The sequence below is a fragment of the Paroedura picta genome, chromosome 10 (genome assembly GCF_049243985.1).
Source record: "Paroedura picta isolate Pp20150507F chromosome 10, Ppicta_v3.0, whole genome shotgun sequence".
Lineage (NCBI taxonomy): Eukaryota > Metazoa > Chordata > Lepidosauria > Squamata > Gekkonidae > Paroedura > Paroedura picta.
The window spans coordinates 49,998,071-50,019,532 of record NC_135378.1 but is presented as its reverse complement, the minus strand read 5'-3'; the positions used below and the strand labels follow the sequence as shown (position 1 = coordinate 50,019,532).

The window sequence follows — 21,462 nt, the reverse complement described above, 5'->3', positions numbered from 1 at the left end:
ATTCCCAAGTCCCTCAACCTATCTTCATAGGGCTTGGTCCCTTGGCCCCAGATCATCCTCGTCACTCTCCTCTGTACCCTTTCAATTTTATCTACGTCCTTCTTGAAGTGAGGCCTCCAGAACTGCACACAGTAATCCAGGTGTGGTCTGACCAGTGCCGTATACAATGGGACTATGACATCTTGTGATTTTGATGTGATGCCTCTGTTGATACAGCCCAAAATGGCATTTGCCTTTTTTACCGCTGCATCACACTGCCTGCTCATGTCTAGTTTACAGTCCACAAGTACGCCAAGGTCTCGTTCACACACAGGGCCTTTTCGCACAGGGATCTTTGTTGCAAATTGTTTGCGGAATGAAAAATCGCCATTTAAAATAGTGGAATTCGTCGTTATGCATACCTGCCTTTGTAGTGGAATCAGTTGCGTTTTTTAGCGTTTCCCACAGGCTTCCGGTCTCGGCAGAAATCGCTAGAAAGGAAGCGCTATTGCCAAGCTCGTCCCGCCCCTGGCCGTCAAGCAGCCAATGGGCAGCCGTTAGCATGCTCCCAAACAGCCCCTTTCCCTTTAAGAAAGGTTTTAAAAAAAAAAAACGACCCATAGCAACGAATCTAGGTAGATTCGTTGCTACGGAGAGACCCATCCAGCTGCCTAATGTGAGCTGTCGTTTGATTGTATGATCATTTGCACGCTGCCTCGAGTGATAAAAAAAAAATCCCCCCCCCCTCTCACGGGCACGATTTTCGGCTGAATTTATTTGTAAAAAATAAAGGAACTTTATTTCAGCAAACGGGCTTTTCAGTTGTTTGTGCTTAGTGACTAAAGGTGAAGGACTGAAGCCAGGGAAGCCTCTAAACAGAAAGAGGCTCGCCGGTGCGTTTATCCCCGCTCGCTCGGAGAAAAAAAAATGGCGATCGCTTCGCCGGAAGTTTGGAGGAGAGAGCCAGGGGGAGGGACTTTGAAGAACCAGCAACAATGGTAACGCACAGATCTTTAGCGCTACTGTTGCAGATTGGTTGCAGGAGTGTATCGCTATCCGGAGGGTGAATCCACTTTTCTGGATTCCCCTGAAAGCGCCACAACGAAGCGCTTTTTGCTGATTGGTTTCAGGATTGTTGCAGATTGTCTACGACGTCGTGGGTTATGTCAAATTAGTAGCGTTTCCAAATAGCAACCATTCTGCTACTTTGAAGCCGTGCGAAATGGCCCACAGTGTTACCTAGAAGCATATCCCCCATCCAGTAGGCATGCTTTTCATTTTTCTGACCCAAATGCAGAACTTTTTACACTTATCTTTATTAAATTGCATCTTGTTCTCATTTGCCCAAAGGTTCACCTTTGGTGATCTCCAGCAGCCACCGTGGCTGGGGCTCCCCCTCAGCCTGGCACTGCGCAGCCGGTGGCAAAGCAAGTGGAGCAGGGGCTCAGGTGGCGACGGTGGTGGCGGCAGCAGTGGTGACATCCCTTGGCAAAAGATTACCCCCCCCCGGGCCTCAGTAAAATTGTCAAGCGTTGACCGGTCCCCAGTGATAAAAAGGTTGGGGACCACTGCTCTAACCAATTCCCTATCCACCTAACTATCTGGGAATCCAGATTGCAGTCCTTCAATTTATCCATCAGAACATCATGGGGAACCTTATCAAAAGCTTTACTAAAATCCAAATAAATGACATCCAGTGCAGCTAAATGCCTCTTGACAACCTCTCTGTCCATGTCCATTTTTTTTAGCACCCCCACTCAACACTTCTTATTTCTCCACTCCCGGCTTTCTTTCTTGTGGCTGCGAGGCTTGCTTGCAACTTTAGGTTGTTGCCAGGTTATTTCCCACTTTGGCTTCATACAGAGCTTCAGGTGGTCGCCCTGACCGAACCTAGCAACTTGTCCACTTCAGAAGAAGAGAGCTGCCTGAAGCTATCAAACCTCACTACCAGTGGTGGCCAATGGGTCTCCAGTTCATTCACTGTATTAATTGTGGCGGGAAGGTTGCGGCAGAGTGACAAGACTTTATCCGCAAAATAGCTCGCAAATGCCTCACAGCCGATTTCCAATTGTCTAGTGTTTTGGCACCCCTCAAGGGTGGTGAGTGATCTAACTACCCTGAATAATTGGGCCAGGTGAGAGCTTGTGGACGTGATTTCCGTGGCAAAAAACTCACGTTTAGCCACTTTCACCTCCATCTCATACGCCCTCATAAGCATGCAATAAGATGTTCTTGTTGCCTCGTCATGAGCCTTCCGCCACACTCGCTCCAGTCGTCTCACTTCCCTTTTCTTCTCCTGGAGCACCCCCGTGTACCAGGGGGCCCGTTTGAGTCGAAGGCAGAGAGGACGTTTAGGCGATCTTATTTATGGCAGCCATCAGGCGAGACTGCCAGTCCCCCACCATGGCTGCAAGTGAGTCGCCAGGAGGCATTGGGTCCCGCAGAGCATTCTGGAAACCAAGCAGATCCATGAGTCTCCACGGGCGGGCAAAAATACGCCCGTTGTCCAACTGGGGAGGGGGTGGTATCTTGAGCCGGTCCCGCAGGGCATAGTAGTCTGACCACGGCACAGCCAAAGCTGTATCCAGACCCACCTCTATCCCGACGCCAAAAATCAAGTCAAGCATGTGGCCGGCATAATGGGTGGGCCCAGCAAGAAATTGTGAGAGCCCCAGTGTCGCCATGGATGACACCAGGTCCCCGGCAAGTCCTGAAGAGGGCGCGTCCGCGTGGACGTTGAAGTCACCCAGGATTAGAAGCCTGGGGAACTGCAACACCCAGGCGGCCGCCGCCTCCAGCAGGCGGGGCAGGGCATCTGGTGGGGCATTGGGCAGGTGATATACCAGCCAGATAGCCAAGCTCTCGACCGAGCCCAACTCAATATCAACACACTCCACCCCACCGATTTCCAGCCCCCGAAAGAGCCCTGTAGGCGAAAGCCTCCCGGACCAGGATTGCCGCCACCCCTCCTCTCTTGTGGGTCCGGGATTGGTGAAGAACGGAGTAACCTGCTGGGGCCAGTTCTCTCAAGGCCACCTCCTCTCCATCTCTCAGCCAGGTCTCCGTTATGCACGCAAGGTCAGCCTTCGACTCCGCAAAGAAGTGTTGCAGAGTCGCAGCCTTGTTCTTGATCGACCTTGCATTGCACAAGACCAATGTCGGACCCACTTTCCCCTTAGCCTCCACCCTCACATCCCTGGGGATGGGACGGAGGTTAGAAGGGAATTGGGCACACCCAGAGCACCGGTCGTGTTTTCACGGCCGGGCCCTATATGGGACACCAGTGCTCCCAGTGTTGGCTGCACACTTATTTGAGCCTGGGGAATTTAAACTCCCCAGTGGTTTTTAAAGATGTCCCCCATGTTTTCAGAAATATCTGTTTAGAGTCAATATGTCATTGATCCACTAATTTAGATGCATGCAGATGGGGACCTCACTTGAGAAATAATATATAGAAGAAGATTTGGTTTTTATACTTCACTACCTGAAGGAATCTCAAAGCAGCTTCTAATCACCTGCCGTTCCTTTAATGACAAAAGCTGAGTCAAGAATGCTATGGTTGCTGAGCAACAGCCACTGAGGGTTTCTGTTTCTTAAAGCTATAGATCCTCGTTTTATCATTTTGGGTTTTTTAAAGCATACCTAGTTATTATTTTTATATATTTCAGACTTTTCCGTAAACATGGGGCATTTTTCAGGTTTGGAGAGACAGCTGTCTTGTCCGTTCACAGATCTGATCACCAGATTTTAATACCTTCAGATTTAGCTGACTTAGGATATTAATGTATTTTATTTACACTGTAAACACATTGGGCTCCACAAGGAAGAAAGGTGGCTGATAAATGTTTTAAATAAATACTAGAAAGTAGTGTTCCAAATGGGAAAGAAGCACACATACTGACACCAGGTTCACACATAGAGATGATGGGTTTTCAAAGGGGTGGTTTTCGGGCATGTCAGGGGAGGCCTCCATATTCCTCACACCAGTAGCTGGACTTAAATGGGGAGTATTTTGCAGTCCTATCTTCTTTGCAGCTGCTTGCAACTAAATTAGGGTCAAATTAACATGTTATCTGAGCTTTGTGCCAAAATTAACATTTTGCTCTGTGTAGTTTCACCATAAAGAGGAAGAATTGATTTTTATACCCTGCTTTTTTCTATGAGAAGGAGTTTCAAAGAGGCTTACAATCACCTTCTCTTCCTCTCCCCACAACAGACACCCTGTGAAGTAGGTGAGGCTGAGAGAGACCAATATTATTGCTCTGTGAGAAAAGCTCTATCAGTGCTGTGACGAGCCCAAGGTCACCCCGCTGGCTGCATGTGGGGGAGCAGAGAATCAAACCCGCTCACCAGATTAGAAGCTGCCACTCTTTAACTACCATACCATGCTGGCTCTCAGACAAAGAAAGTGTTTTTTCTCTTTCTGCCAAAATAAGGAGAAAGTTATTATCTTAAAAAAAAAACCAACACCTGAGATGCTCTGAGTCAACACAGTTATACTTAGAGAAGGGCACAGGAAGTTACATATTCTCACCGTCAGGTGTTGGCTGGTGTCAACCTCAGGAATAATATGCTCCATCCACCATTTAGTCTCTCTTCTGGTGCCAGAAGGGACTATTAATGGGGCTTGGTCTTGGAACAAAGGGAGACAGACAGACAGACAGACAGACAGACAGACAGACAGACAGACAGACAGACAGACAGACAGACAGGAAGAAAAGCCTGTACCTTCTGTTTCCTTTATTCACCCAAGAAGGCTGCACAATGATATTAGAAATGCAATAGACTCATTCAATTTAAATAGTAGCTGCAAGAGTTGCTTAAGAATTGAACTTTCTGAGTACTCTACTTTTTAATAATCAAACCAATGTCTGTCTTGGGAATCAGATTAGCTTTGCACTTCAGGGTGTTTGTAATTCTAGTAACTGATTCTCTCTCTCCCATTGTTACTGTCGTAGTGAGGAGGAGGAGGAGGAGGAGGAGGAGAGAGAGAGGACGGCCTTTGCACATCTATTGGATGCAAAACAGCAGCATGCGATTTTTTTTCTCAATATTTTTCAATTCAAGCCTATTGGGGCTGAAAAATTTTGTTTGGGGATTCCCAATACTGGATCCCAATACTAGTAAAGCTTTCGGATCTGGGTTATTTTTCCTGCAGAAATCCTGAATTTTTTCAGGTCCAGTAGACCTGAACCAAGAAATATAACGAACAAAAAAGCAGTGGCAAAGCCACCAAAAACAGCTGAGAGGTGGTTCAGCTGGGGCTCTTTTGAACAATCCCCTTAAACCAAATAGCCCAAGAGAGCTCACAAATCAGTGGATCCTGCAGGGAGACACCCCCCGCCTCCAAAGAGGCTCAGCTAGGGCTCTCTTTGTCAGTTCAGTCAAACAGCCCAAAAGAGCCCCAACTAAGTCTGCAGGGAGAGTGTCCCCCTTTAGCTGTCTTTGGGCTTTCTTCTGCAGGCCATTTAAACAAGTGCTAAGTAGGTTGGGAAATCCACTTTATGCGATTCTCCAACTAGTGCTTTAAAATGGAGGATGTTGCCAGCCAGTTACTGCCCAGGCGCTGGATGTGGGTGACATCATATGGAGGGGCCGGAATATAACAACTATATGTAAGGTAAACATTTTGCTACATTTAACGGGTGTGGTAATGTCCTGCAATTTCCACTAGGGGGCACAAGAGGCTTCTGAATTAGAACAATTCTCCTACTGCTAGTTGTGAATCTCAACTACATTGTTCCCTTTTCACCTTCACAAGCAGTTCTAAAGTATAACAATAATATTTAATGATGACATTCTAAACTGAGCACTAGAGAGTCTCACAGTGCCTTCAGGGCTATCACATTTATTACAGCATGAAACAGAGTCTGCCACAATAGCTATGTTAATCTTTTTAAAGTGTCACAAGCCTCTTTTGCTAGGAGAGTGGACTTCTAATCTGGTGAGCCGGGTTTGATTCCATGCTCTCCCACATGCAGCCAGCTGGGTGACCCTTGGCTCACCACAGCACTGATAAAGCTATTCTGACTGAGCACTGATATCAGGGCTCTCTCAGCCTCACCCACTACACAGGGTGTCTGTTGTGGGGAGAGGAAAGGGAAAGCAACTGTAAGCTGCTTTGAGACTCATTCGGGTAGAGAAAAGCGGCATATTCTCCTTCTTCTTCTTAGCCATAGCCTGTTTGGTCAGCTTGCAGCAGTGTTTGCTGGCAGGGGCTCATGGTAACTGTAATCCATGAACATCTGGAGGACCACAGGTTGACTATCCCTGCTTTAGGGATCCAATAAGTTCAAACCTAGCATGTCCAATCACCTGCGAACATGGGTAGATCCATAGTTCTACTACTGTATACATTGTGGGATTTGGACATAGTGAAACTAGCAACAAATGAATGCAGAAGATTTCATTAACATGTCTGTATCTATGTAATTCCAGTGCACCCTTTCCATTGTTCCCTTAGCTTTTCTTTCTCCTGCTCCATCATTAATTTGCTTGGAAGCTGCATGTGTGCCATGAGAAATCTGCAGGACTCTCTGTCCCCCCCCCCCATATTGACATGGACTTGGAGCCCTTTGGACACAACAGCTTTGTTCACACAGACCTAGATTGGGGAACAGTAATTGTGCTTGGTGACAGGTGGTTAATTCTCAGTCAGAAGCCTTTAACAAAAAACACACACGTTGCAACAGGAACTAAGTACACGAATCAAAAGGGGATAATATTTGTAAGAACCCAAGTTATTTAGGTAACTGACCATAGCTGTGAACTTACAAACAGTGTTTCTTGTGCAACAGGGGTCCAGGCCAGTTTACACCACTTTCTGTTTGCATCCTTTTCTGTTTCTTAAACTCCCTAGCCACTTTCAAGGGGAAAGAGACGAGTTGTAGTTGCTAGAAATCAAAAACTGCATTTCTGAAGAACCTTACATTCATTGTAGGTGTTTCATTTGAGTGTAGTGGTAGGACTTCACCTTTTCATGAGTAGCCAGGGCACCTTCTTCCTCTAACTGAATGCATTCTCTATGTAAGCCAAAGGCCAGGCTGGCAATTCAGTAGAGATTTCCCAGGATTAACCCTCAGCAAGAGTTCAGTCTTTATTTAGAAAATCCGTGAGGGCAGCTTGTTGGCTTGTTTTCAGCAGAAGCCCAGTATTCAGTTTTTCTGTCAATAGTGCATGTCAGATTCATTAGCAAAAACCTTTTAATTCAAATAGCATGCAGGCTCCAGTGAGCCAGCACTGGTCATAGACTAGTTTCCCCATCAATGTGATTTTCCATTAAATTAGACAGAAGACTCAGTAATTGATTAGAATCACAAACTTGAAACAATATTACAACTCAAACATCCTTGAATGATCATCCCTGGCACTGGATTTTTTTTTTTATCAGGGTGATCAGGTAAAATCAGCTTTTATGGAGAATTTTATCACTGCCAGGTAATGTTTGCCTGACATTGTTCTATGTTATGGGGCCTTGTAAATACACTCCACAAAATCTTGGCCATGATTTTTAGAAAAATACTTACAAAGTTGCCTCAGACTGAATCAGACCATTGATCCACCCAGGCCCTCCAGGATCTTAGGTGGAGATATTTCGTATCACCCCAATCCTGTGGAAAGACCAGGTTCAGCTTCTTTTATTCTGTTCATTGTTGAGTGATGGGAAGGTCATGTTCTTTCCATAATCTGGATGTTGATGGCATCCTTATTGACTGACAAGAAGCAGCCTTAGATTTTCATTTTCTGTTTCCCTATATAAAGCAAACCTCTGAGGAAAAGCTCTTATCCTATTTTTCAATGTTTTTTTATTTACTTAATAGTGTTTTTATAATGAGCCATGCATATTTAAAACATTTATGATTGATGAACTATCTACTTTCCCTCCATCCCCAAAACCCATAATCAGTTTTCATTGATTCTGCCTAGGCTTACTTTTAAATCCCATCAAAAGACAAGATCTCTTGGCCGCACTTAGCTTTAATACCTTCATGTCCTACACCCAAGTCAGTCAAGAAACAACCCTGTGCTCTACATGCTCGGAGAACAGTGTGCTTTCAGCCACCATCTGGCTTTCTCTAGTGCCTTTTGTTTCTTTGTTTTTCTCTGTATAGAAAATAGAAGGTCTGCAGGTATAAATCAGTGGTAAGAAGATGAGCAGGCCAAAATACTGCCACACTGTATTATCAGTTGATTTTCTGCTGCATGGTTGAATACGGCATGGCAATGTTGCACAGCTGAAAACTACGAAGGAAATGAGAGCCAGGTAGGGTATTCCATACGAAATCCTGTAACAAGGTACTGATTACAAGGTACTGATGATCTGTTAAAAACTATATCAGTAGCTGCTGCAGCAGAAGTAATGCGTAGTTTATACAATGTTGGGGATAGATAAATATAGCACTAGAGCTTTGGAGAAGAAATCCAGATCTGAGCAGATGAATATATCACCTTGCTCAAGGGGTGAACTCCTGTGTAATAATCTGCCCTGAGTCTCTTTGAGGAAGGCAGACCATGAGTAACATAAACTAAACACACCGGTGACAAATGCATTTTTCTTTTCATCTGACTGCTACAGTAATATCTCTCCGAGATCTCTGGTGACTTGAACTGGTTCACTGAGTTTGCAGCTGGTGATTATGATTCTCTGCTTATTCAATTAGAATAATTTCAAACCATGAAATGGGGGGATGCTCTGCGTTAAATGGAATTGTTCATAGTCCAACTGAATGTAAATGTTATGGAAATAAGCATAGACTGTGGGTCTTAGTGAGCTGCTCACAACCCTTCCAGATCATTATACAACTATAAGCTGAAATAATGGCTGTCACTTATCTACTGTTGGTTTTGAATGATCTTGGTTTCTGATGCTGAATATAAGTGGGCATTTGTATATACCTTCCTTGACCATAGAGTAATTAGTGGTTTTAAAGCATACCTGAATGTATGTAGAGCTGTTCATAGATGAATACTTTTGCTGCAACAATGGGATATCTGGAGAGCCCCAACCACTCTCTGAAAGATCCCCCTACATTTAGGGTTTTTTCCACAGCTGTTTGTATGTTGCTCTATCCGGCGGTTACCAATCATAAGGACCAGCAGGAACCAGACCCATGACTATTCCCTGATCTGAATGGGTTGAGTCATGGCAGCCCTTCAGAGAGCAGAAGGCTAAACCTGTCTTATCTTTTTTGTTAGTTCAGCTACAAGTAACTTGGCAAAACTCTCACACTGGCCATCTGGTTATGGCTGCACATATGGGTGTACGTACTCCTCCAGTAAAGAACGGGGAGAGTGTTTACCTGGGAAGAGAAAAGGAAAGGGGGTGTGATTGGTCTACTTCCAAAACAGTTGGGAAACATTCATTCATTCATTCATTCATTCATTCATTCATTCATTCATTCATTCATTCATTCATTCATTCATTCACTCTGTTTGTGTATCGTCTCTCCCCATGGATGTTTTCAGGGCAATTCACAGCATAAAGCAAGCATAAATAAAAGCATCATAATAATCATACGTCAATATAACCATCCTAAAACCATAAGTATACTAAAATTTAGCCACACCCCACCTACCACTTGTAGTGCTAAATTGTGTTATTTTAATTGATCTTAATCAAAGTATTATGCCGTTTGGTCTGGGGTTTCGCTGTGGCTCAATGTAGCTACTTCCTTTTTTTTGCTTAGAAAATTATAACACTAGCAAAGACAATGCCTTTTGTTTTAAAAATGAATCTTATCAGGACAGACAGACTTATGGATCTGATGGAGAGCTACATTTTATTTTTCTTGCTGGGCTTGTCAAACCTTTGTGCCTCACAAGGCTATATCCTCAAGTCTAGTATATTTGTAGTCATCACCACAAATGGAACCAAATCAACCAACCAATAGTCTGCAGAGCATAAATATGAAAAATCCCAAAGAGCAGCTAACAATCAGAGCAGACAAAACTGACCTTGATGAACCAATGGTTTATTACAGAAGATGGCAGCTTCATGTGGGGGAAAGCCTGATCAGATTGATTTTATAGAAGGAGAGGTAGCTTTCCATGCAGAAAGTCCCAAGTTCAATCCATGTTGTCTCCAGTGAACAGGACAAAGTAATGGATGATGTGAAATGAGATCAATCCTAAATGTGAAAGACCTCTGCGTAGCACCCTATAGAGCTGCTGCTAGTCCGGGACAATACTGACGATAGCCTCAGTGGGAAACAGCTCATATGCAAGTATTGATCCAACCACTGCTGGTATAATGTAAGTTCTACAAGCTGGTGTTGACAAACAGACCTTCTCAAAGGTACACCCAACATTATTTATATATATATATATATATATATATATATATATATATATATATATATATATATATATATATATATATATATATATATATATATATATATATATATATATATATATATATATATATATATATATATTTATATATATATTTATATATATTATATATAAATATATATATAATATATATATTAAAGCGGGACACCAGTCAATGGTGTCCCGCTTTACTAATGTTAAATTCTGGTCACCTTAAGTCTGGGATAACTTCCTTCTCATTTCTTTTCCACTGTCCCCTTGTCCTTTGCTGAAGTCCATTGGAAAGGCAACTATACTGCTATTTAAATTCTAGTTATTATTCCAACTAAAATAGTTATTATTCCAACTAAAAATTGTAGTAATAAAGAGGTTTCATCTTTTCCATCCTTCTTGCCCTTTCAATATGGTAAGTGGTTTATTCATTCGAAAAAGGATATGAAATCCTAACCAAGTCCAGCCCAAAGATGAAAATGCTAATGATTTTGCACTCTTTGTTCCATTTGTTTGCAGTAAAGACGCTGCAGCACAGGGAGTGGTACGGGGAGCTTGACAGTTCTGTCCTTTGGACTATAAGACTGGAGAATGATTGCCACATTTCTATTAGGACATTAAAAAGCTGCAAATATTATCTGATTCATCACAAAGCTGAGATACTAATTAACACTTCAAAGTGTTATTTGAAAGCCCGGAGGCATTGACGGTGTGGTTTCATTTCATAAGAGTTCTTATGGGCCTTGGTACTCCGATGCTGAGAGTTTCCAGGTCTCCCCTAGCACTGAGCTGCCTGGCTCTGGCCCCTGGCCATGGTGAGATCAGTTCCTGAAAGGCTGTCAAGGTAGACAGAGAGGCAAAGGCAGAGGAGGAGATTAAAAGACTGATGAGATTAGACCAGAAGAAAGTGCAGAGATGTTGTGGACAAAGGGAACAGGCTTCTGTAGTTTCCCTGGGAATTCGAATGCAGTGCAGTGGCAACAAGATTTCCATACAGCAGGCTTCCCTGGTTTTTTTTAATCATAAATTTAATAGTGTTATATCAATAGAATTTTGGACTAAAACAGGCATCAGGCTCCCTGAATTCCCAGCTTTTTTTTTTTAACAATAAGTCTGGGGGTTAATGTATGCAATAGAGCCTGATTGCATTTTACACTCAAAATGTAAAGTTACAAGCCTCTGACTGTCCCAGTCCATTTTCACATGGGTTATGTTCCCAAGGTGAAATGCTGTCAGGGTACAAGTTTTTCTCCTCCTGCTTTCCCACAGCATAATGGTGAGTTCAAGAACCTTTTAGAGTTTCCACATCTTTTCTCTGGTCATATTTAAACCCGCACTGCATCAAAGTTTGGGGAAGGTCCCAGAAAATCTGCATGTGGGCAAAAAAGTTTGGATTCCCCCCGCTCCATTTTCCTTGCAACAGCTATTTCCTCAACCCTGACACCAGGGAATGTTCCTGTTTCCTAAAAATATGCAATTAGTATTATGCAAAATTAGTATTATGCAAAAAATATGCAAAATTAGTATATTTATGTACATGTAACAATATAAGTAAAGGTTTGTCAAAATTCCCAGCTTTCCTTTCAAGGTAACCCCCTGCTTTCTGCTTTTCACAAACCATCACAAGTCAACACAAATTGTGCCAAAATTCTTGCTAGTGCTTCACAGGTCTTCAGTTCATGAACTTTGGGCAAAATTCATGATGAATAGGGCAAAATTCATGACAAACTTTAGTTTATCAGCTTGTTCATGCACATTCTTATACATCATATATCTGTATATTTTTTACTATAAAAGGTAAAGGTATCCCCTGTGCAAGCACCGAGTCATGTCTGACCCTCGGGGTGATGCCCTCCAGCATTTTCATGGCAGACTCAATACGGGGTGGTTTGCCAGTGCCTTCCCCAGTCATTACCGTTTACCCCCCAGCAATCTGGGTACTTATTTTACTGACCTCGGAAGGATGGAAGGCTGAGTCAACCTTGAGCCGGCTGCTGGGATTGAACTCCCACCCCCATGGGCAGACAGCTTCAGACAGCATTTCTGCTGCCTTACCACTCTGCACCACAAGAGGCTCTTTTGATTGACTTAGGAGACCACATAAGATAATCCCTTTATATACTGACTAGGAAAAGAGCCCATTGTAAACGAAATACAATGGGCGCTAGAATGTGGGGGAGAGGGAGGGACGGGGCAGCGCACGGAAAGGAAGGGCACCTTAGTGAGGAGGCATCGTCGAGGGCAGGCGGCGGGGTGTCCTTGGCTCCTCGGCGTGTCCGCGGTGGCCATGTTGAGTTGCGGGCGGGTCTTTTAGAGCTCCGACTGGCGGGGGCTCGCTCGGGCGGCGGGCTGATGCGTCGGAGGCGCTTTGCGCCTCCGACGTGCCAGGCCAACAGCAAAGGGAGCAACTGCGAGCTGGGCTGTCCGCGGCTCACAATTGCTGGGGCTGGGAATCGGAGGGACCAATCGGCAGGCGCTGCACGCCTGCCGATTGATCCCTCCAATTGTCCGTCCGGAGGAAGGGTCCAATCCGGACCCTTCCTCATCATGGACACATCCTGCCTTAGAACCCCTTAGCCATTTATTTAGTCCGTGGCACCCGTGGCTCCACGGGCGGTTTAAAGATTATATCTTTGTCCTGTTCTTCCTTCATGGAGCTGAGGGCAGCATTCATGGACTCATCTTCCTCCATTGTGTCCTGATAACAACCTAGTGAGATAGGTTAGGGTGACAGAAAACAAGTGTGACTGGACCAAAAAAGGATGATGGAAGATTGGGACTACAAACCTGGGTCTCCTTGCTCCTAGCTCAAATCACAAAGTCACGATCTCCAATCACTATCTCAGACTTGATTATCCATTAAACACAATATATGTATATTAGGAAAATAAAAATCTATGGCCTATCAATTAAATTTTATCTTACCTAGGAAGGGCAGTAGTATTTTTCCACAATATATAGTATACTTACTGTTCAAGCACTTGCTAAAATTTTTGAGTAAGGTGTGGTGGCTGTGTGCACCTTTGAAATATTTTGTGCTAGACAGTAACACACCTGCCTTTTCTAAATGTGCCATATTATATAATGTCCATTTTTTTTCAATTTGCTGCCATTTCTGCCTTTGAGTCCTGCACTTTGAAGTTCAATAAGTTATACTAGAAATCTGTCAGAATTTCAGTGTCTAAGTGGCAGTTCAACTATTTCTAACCCCCTCAAGGAATCTCTTACCGTTTTCTCTTTGAAGTATCTAAGTTTCTGGGACAAAAACCAATGATAATTTTATAGGTTAATTTGATTCAGGTTGGCAGTTATGTTAAGGAAAAAGTGGTAAAAATATAACAGTTGCAAGGAAAAGTAACAGAATATGCCTAATGGCATATTCTCCATATTCTCTAAAATATATTATTAAGTTACAAAGAATTATAAAAAGATGGCTTGCCCTTCCCCCACAAGACTTTCAATGAGAGAAGGGGCAAGGTCTTGCAGCTGTGCCTTCTCCCAGGAAGAAGTTACGGTGTAGACTCCACAAGCCCTGCTCCCCTTCTCCCTGATGAAGGCTACAGCCACAGCCCTTTGCCCGGAGGGACAACCAGGCTGCTGGGCACAGACACTTCCAAGGACCGTCCTCCACCCTCACAGCATTCCAGTTGGTGGACTGGCTTCCATTGCACCCCTCCTTCCGCTTCTGTCCCGACTAAGGGACGGGAGGTGTCAGCTGGGCCCTTCCCAGATATTTCTGCAGCCACCTGGCAGAACTGAAACTGGGGCCATGTTCAGCCTCAACCCCTGTCCCATTGGTTCCTGGGCCTGGAGTGTCCCACCCTTGGGATCATTTTGTTGGTGCTAGGGAGAAGACTCCTTGTACCAGGACTTCCAGAAGGTATGAGGGGCTGTCCTGTCCCTAGTGCCCAATCTACAGGCAAGCCTGGAGGGTCCTTCATGAAGGTCACAAGATCCAGTGAGGGGCAAGATGTCTGGGCACATGATCCACCTGCTGCAGAGCCCACCTGTGTCACCAAACTCTGTCCACTCCCCAGATCACCAAGCCCCAACCACCTGCCTGCCCTGGACACCAAATACTCCAGAAATACCACTGGATATATAATCCTTCACTTTTAGAGTGTCAGTGTTTAAAGACTACTTTTGCAAGGTCACGTTTAACTAATTGAGGTTGTTTTATTTCATTTACAGGAAGACAGGGAATATAGAACTATAATTTCATAAAAATCAATTGCTCTGGTGGGTACATTCCAAACTGTTTGGCATCCTTATTCAGAATAGAATCATACAGGCCATCAAGTCCAACCACCTGAACAATGCAGGATCAGCCTAAGGCAGGGATATTCAAACTGTGGCCCTCAAGATGTTCATGGACTACAATTCCTATGAGCCACCTCCTTAGGCAGCCAATCCACTGCTGAACCACTGTGAAAAAAATTTTCTAGCCGATATCGTTCTCCACGTAGTTCAAACTCATTACTGTGGGTCCTATCCTCTACTGCATTTCCCTTTTCTTCCTTAGCTCCTCCTGAAGTTCTCTGTTCATCCAAATAGGCTTCTTGGAAGCTTCTGTATTGCTGGAATAGAGAATAGAGTACGATGAAGACCATTAGATTGAACCTATTATTAGTTCAGCTAATATGATGGCTTGCAGCCAGTGTTTAAATGCTAGAATTGCTTTTTGCCCACCAGAACAAAATGGCTAGTTGATGGGGAGGGAGAGACACACCATTAGGGTGTAAACGTTACATCAGTTCCAGAGAAGACTCATAATCTGGGCCATATACATTATGTAAGGTGACCATGGTAACAGTCCCTCTGAGGGGAAAACTAGCTCTCTGCTGTTTCCACAGAAACTGTTCCCTGCTGAGACGGGTCCCTCTGAGGAAAGGGAAGTGAAAAGCAATAAAAAAGAACCGCAAGCTCTCTGCCACACTCATACGTGGCAGCTAATGTGACTGCATATTGCTTCCATTCATATCTGTGCTAGTTTTGCATTGCAAGACCTCTTAAGTTGCCTGTAACCTAAAACCCTTGGGCTCTTGGACCTATGGAAGTGGTTTGGAGCTGATGGTTTGGAAATGCCACTCATCCAGAGAAAGCAGAACTCGACCCCTTCTGCTTCAAAGGTGCAGCATTTTAAGAATAGCGTTGCATGGTGGGAGCACTGGACAGGTAAATGAGAACATTTCTACTACTTCCTTTAGATAAACATTCAGCAAAGGGGAATATTGAAATTTGGGGGGAGGGACTGGATCTAAATAAAAACTTTTAAAAAACCAAGATGGGTCCAGAAAGCCTTTAGATTTATTTATGATGAAATACAAAGTCAGCTTCGGCATATCCATTTCAGTCAATTAGTCCTGTTAGTATGTCATAATAGAACAAAACTGGAGACTAGACCCACAAAATTTTCCCTGATGTAAGTTTCCGTGAGTCAAAGCTCACTTCTTCAGATAGACATGTTTGTGTTTTGATTCTGGCCTTGCATTCAGCATGTTAAACAATGCTTGCAAGATTCTATTAGCATAACCCTTTCAGTGGAACAAAACAGCGCTGGTTTATTTTCTAGTTCAAGGGGGGATATTCTGTGACGTCCATTGAAGGCTTAGTGCTGGCAGAACTGCAGATTAACATGCCGGCTATTTCATCTTCTTCTGTCACCCCTTTTCCTCTGCATGTGGGGGAGAACAGCCTGATGTGGTTATTAAAACTGGCAGCTGGGCATGCACATGGGAAACAAGCGGAGCTGAGAGCAGATATAGAAATCCTGAGTTGCTTTTAGTGCACAGCCTCCTTTTCGCTGCTTCGGGGCTTGAAAGGCGGTTCAAAAGGCTCGTTCTCTCCTTTGTAATCATTAATCACTGGATCAGCACGCAAATATTACAAACAATTGCAGATGTAAGTATTCCTGGCTTGTTTGCTACTTTCAGATTGCCCATTAAGGCTGGGCATGTGTATGTGTGTTTTTTAACTTTAGTGTTTCTTATTGAAAGAGGAATGAGAGGAAAGCCAAAGACCCACTGGAAGAGGACTCTTAATTTGCAATATTGAACCAACTCTCAACGTGAGCAATTAAACAGGTTTGGGTCGCCTGATGGAACACATAGTTGTGTTTTGAAGTGAGTAGAGCAAGGAGAAATCAGCCTCGAGGCAATTAGAGAGGGCTGTTTTTTTTTTTAATGATAGATTTAAAGAGGAATGATTTATTCTTAAAACAAAGAGAGGGTGTTTTTTTGTTTTTTGTTTGTTAATGATGTCCAATCCCTAGCTGCTAACAAAATGCCAGAATTGTAACTGAGGAATTCTGCCCCATCTGGTTGGGAAAACCTGAAACAAGCAGTCGTTTGAAGAGATGCCTTAAACCCTCTCCAGAAAGGGGAGGGACAACCATGAAGGCAAAACGGTGAGAAATGGCTGTTTTTCATCAAGGCTTTCCCAGTGCTTAAATTTCTGCCTGGGAGAAGAGTAAATGAGGAATGATGGTCTTTGGGAAATGGTGGAGCTGCAAGTTTCCATCAGGGCTGCTTAGCCTGAAAGATTATTCCCCCACCCCCACTCCAGGTATAAAGTCTACACCTGATGGTTCTTTGGTATTTGCAGTCTTCTGTATAAGGCTACAGTAGTAGGGTGAGATTTCAGTGGGCAGATGCGCCATCTTATATTACAAATAAAATCAAACAGCGATGGGAGAACAATTGGGCATCACTTGTCCTGTCCGTTCTCATCTCTGCTGATTGCATGAGAAGTGCTCCAGTTTTGTTTGAGTTGTCATGTCCTGTTTGTTTGTTTTATAGGATGTGTTATTTATTGTGGGTTTGGTCACGGCATCTGACTCCTGAGCTGTGTAGTCATTTTGTCACTGCGGTTCTTCAACATGCTTATTATTAAAAGGAAGGGAGCTTGGAGTGAAGGGATCATCAGCTGAGTGCCAAGGGCATGTGCACCACCTTCTACCTCAATTCATGTGCAGATTGCGTTCTCCATTTCCAGACTACAATAACCATCGCCTGTTGTGATCTCTGAATTGAGCATCTATGGTTACTAGCTTTCAAATAATTATTTGATTGTTGTTTTTGTGACATCAGAGCAAATAATGGTTATCACTATTTGAGACTGGAGATGGAAATCCATGTGGAAGAAGGCAGTACATAGCTGTAGGGTTGAACCTATGTTCTGCTACCAACAGCAAAACATTAAATACATTCCTGATGTTGCTGTAGAGAAATGCTGCAGACTCTGTGTCAATGTGTGTTTGGGCGAGGGCTCTGTGGTGCCCTTCTTTTGTGATGCAGCCACACCCTGTTTGACCTCCTGTATTTAGTGACAGTTGAGCGGGATTTGATTTCTCCAGGATGATTTGGGAACAACCTTAATTGCTGAGACAAGAAAGATGCCCTCCGGCATTGTGGTAGAGGAGGAGGAGGAAATTTGGAAATCTAATTCAGAATTAAGCAATGTTAATTTTAGAAATATTGTAGGGGGAAAAGTAAATCAGAAGAATGGCCTGCAACTATATTAAATTTAGTTTTGATTGTTCTGCATAAAGTTTTTGGAAGATGGATTAAAACTGAGACATTCCAAAAGTCCTTTTTCTTGGGTCCTGAACTGCAAATTCCAAATTTGTGGATGCATTAATAGATGCATTCTCTTCAGTCATGCATTATATAGTATTATATTGTATTATATCTGCCATCCCTTAGCCAGTAGCTACATCCCAAAACCAGGATCATATTTTTCAAGTAGCTTCCTCTCAACCTGGGAACCTGGCTCATAATTTTAAATAAACATGGACTGGGTGGGATTACTTAACCGTATACATATGCAAATACTAGTTGATTTATTTCTGAGCTTGCCCTTTGGTATTCAATTAAGCTTAATCACTGAGCTCTGGCTGTATATGGATGCTGACATAGCCTAAATAAAGTGAGACACAAACGTGCAACAAAACCCGAGCAGTGAGATTCTGAAGCCTAAAGATGCAGGTAAACCTATGCATGAAATGATAGCCCATATATTTTTAATGCTGCTTCACTTTCTGTCACATGCTTTGAATTTATTGAGCTATTCATGCATACTAGAAGCTTAAATAACCTGATAGAGAGAAGAATGACTACTATGAATGTTGATAAAGACTGGACCACACTACAGTGACTTACCTACCCTCTTTGTCGCCTGGGGCTGGGTGGGGCTGGGCACCAGATATCCCACCACTCACACCGAAGGCAGCAGCAGAGGGGCCGGCTTATTCCCACGATCAGGAAGGTGGGATAGAGAGCTGGCATCTGTCAGGAGGGTGGCCCACACTAAAACCCAAACCAGAGAGAAGGCTGTGGGGGTTCATGCCGGGTGGCCATCAGGCATAGCAAGTGGCTGCCAAGCCTTCCTCCCCACACTGGGACGGATGTCAGGGGTGTGAGTCGGTCAAGGCACATGGCTCCCACTGCTGCCCCAACAAGTATGGCACCCAGGGCATGAGCCCTGGATGCCATACCTGAATAGCCATTGCCACACTATGCTACAGAGCTGACGGGGGTGGGGGCAGACTGCCATTCTAGGGTCATCATGCGATAGGCTGAATCACAAGGAAAACCTAGTATCTGTCACATTGTGTGCATGCTCCTTTGCTTGCAGAACTCATGCTCCATCCTCCCCTCTTTGTAGAATAAGGCGTAGGGGACAGAATACCTCTGTATTCTATGCTTGTTCAAGAATTTTATTTTTCATCAATAGAGGACTATGTGTTAAAGTAGGCAGAGAAAATCCCATGTTAACAGTCAGGGAAATCAGCTTTACATTTTGCTCGAAAGATCCATACTGTCTGCATGGATATTTGTGTTTGTTTAAAAATCTATATGTAATATCTTTCATATTTTTTCATGTGTATTCCTTTGTGGAAGGAAAAGGCTATGCCAGAATTCCTGACATCTTGGTGTGCGTCACTTCTAGTGTTGTGTGTAATAAATTTGTAAGTAGAATGAGCATGTACCATTAGTAGGGAGCCTATGTGTTCTAGTTTTGGATGTGAGGGAGTCCAAGAGCCACGGACAGTAGCTGAAAAAACCCTTCCACAGGAAATGATTTGTCATTATAGAAGAGGAGTGGAATGTTCTCTCTTTCTGGGCAGCAGTATGGATTTGGCATCCGATGGCGCTTTTCCAACCCTTGTGGTAGGTGGTCCCACCAAGGGCTGCCCAAGCCCTACTTTTCAAATAAAATTACTTGTACTTCTAGAATTCTCCTTGTTCTCTTGTCTTTGAACTGATTTGCAATGATTTGGGGGAAGGGAGTGAAAATGCCATTGCAGAGTGAATTTGTCCAGTGTGGACAGTACAAGCACCATCCAGGTTTCTCAGGGTAGACCTCTGTCTGTATTAGAGAAACAAAACTTCTTTGGTTCCAGAATTGTGAGTTGAGCTCAGAAACATGTTGGCAACCAGTGGCTAAGTGGTGACATCTACTGTACCCCGCCCAGAGGTGGATGGCTGCGGAAAATAGAGGCAGGGGGGAGGGTTATGCTGCCAATCTCGGTTCAGGTTGCTTTTTAAATGTCCTGTTGATATTGTTATGGGACTAAATATGGGGTTTATATGTTTTTTAATGGGAATTTTATATTGTAACCCGCCAAAAGTCTCTAGAGAGTGGTGGCCTAAAAATCTAATAAATGATGATGATGATGATGATAAAATTAAACAGTATTGGAGCCATATGGTCCTGGTGCTCGCCCCAGGTAAACTCTAGTTATCTGCATTTTTGGACTACTTGCCCGCTTTAAAAGCAGTCAGCATAAAGCACATTTCAGTAGCCAGGTCTAGATGGGACTTAAGCATGAGTCACTCTGGTCAGATATGTCCAAAGCTGGTAACTCTATATTATTTCCAAGCCTTTTTAGGTTTTAAGAAATTTCCATTTTGCACTAGGACAGACTGATTCAGCTCACATTTTTGATAACAGATATAAGCCTGTGTGCTTGAGGTCAGGCTGCCCACTCAAGAGATAACCTTGTTCTGGTGAAAGTGCTTACACAAAAGCCTGCTGGCACAGCAAACCTAAATGTTGATGAGATGTTTCGTAACCACTCGCTGACTTCTGATCAAAGAAAGGTTGGTCTAGAATGTGACAGGTGGGGAGGCTGAAAAGGACGCCAGATAGACCACTTTGCTTTACCCATGTGTTTTTTTTCACCGACTATCCTTTTGAAATAAACTTTAGGGAAAGAGTACATTTTTATTTTCTCTGGGAGAGTTAATTTGTATTAGAATTCTCTCTTTTAAGGCAGGTTTGTTTGTTTAGGTTATTGAGCCCTTGATCCTCAACTTCCATGTCTCCCCAAAATAGGAAGAAATATAATTTTTCAGCCCATTAATAAAATTCAGATTAGTTAACAGCAGCAGAGAACACACAGGACATGGCATCTGCATGTAAGGCTAAATGGGATTGCTCCTGCCTGCACCTCATCAGCCATGAAATGCAGTACTTAGAGATCAATAATTATTGATGAAAAAAGAAGCAATTATTTACAACGTAATTACTGAGATGCCGGTGGCAGTTCAGTTCATGCTGACCTTAGTACTTTGGGCACAGAAAATAAATAAGGGTGTTTTGTTCATTTTGTCCACTGGTTCTTCTCCAGACCTATGTGTTTGCCATGGTGAGGCAAAGAAATGGAAAACCGGTCTTGGTTGAGACAAAAGCCTTTTATGGGGGCAGTTCCCAGGTCAGGGAGGACCCGGTGAATCCTTCAGTCTGGACCCTAATAGCAGGGGTAGTCAAACTGCGGCCCTCCAGATGTCCATGGACTACAATTCCCAGGAGCCCTTGCCAGCATTCGCCAGCGAATGCTGGCAAGGGCTCCTGGGAATTGTAGTCCATGGACATCTGGAGGGCCGCAGTTTGACTACCCCTGCTAATAGGCTTCACAAGATGGATATGCTGGAAAAGTAAAGGGAAGTGGCTAAAGTAGGGATGAATTAATTAAGGAAAAGAATGGCCATAGATGTAAGGAAAGCATTTTAGGATAACAAAGAAAGGAGCAAACTCCTGGGTACCATTGCCCCATCAGTAAGCCACATTAACAGTCTAGGGTAGGGGGTGGCATGCTGGCAGGGGCTCATGGGAATTGGAGTCCATTAACATGTGGAGAGCCACAGTTGGGACCAC

At 43.7% G+C, this 21,462-nt stretch overlaps 1 protein-coding gene across 3 annotated transcripts in view; it reads left to right on the top strand.

The window, feature by feature from the left end:
- TRIM2 (tripartite motif containing 2) overlaps positions 1-21,462 on the top strand; it is a 146,165-nt gene that overhangs the window by 48,266 nt on the left and 76,437 nt on the right. Inside the window, exon 1 of one of the 3 annotated variants that reach the window (XM_077300065.1) lies at positions 15,248-15,477. The exons of 1 other annotated variant lie outside the window; for it this stretch is intronic. The gene's annotated coding sequence lies outside the window, so the exon portion shown is untranslated. Of the gene's footprint in view, positions 1-15,247; positions 15,478-16,017; positions 16,204-21,462 lie in introns of those variants that run through there. One more of the 3 variants, XM_077300066.1, reaches the window with a different exon arrangement.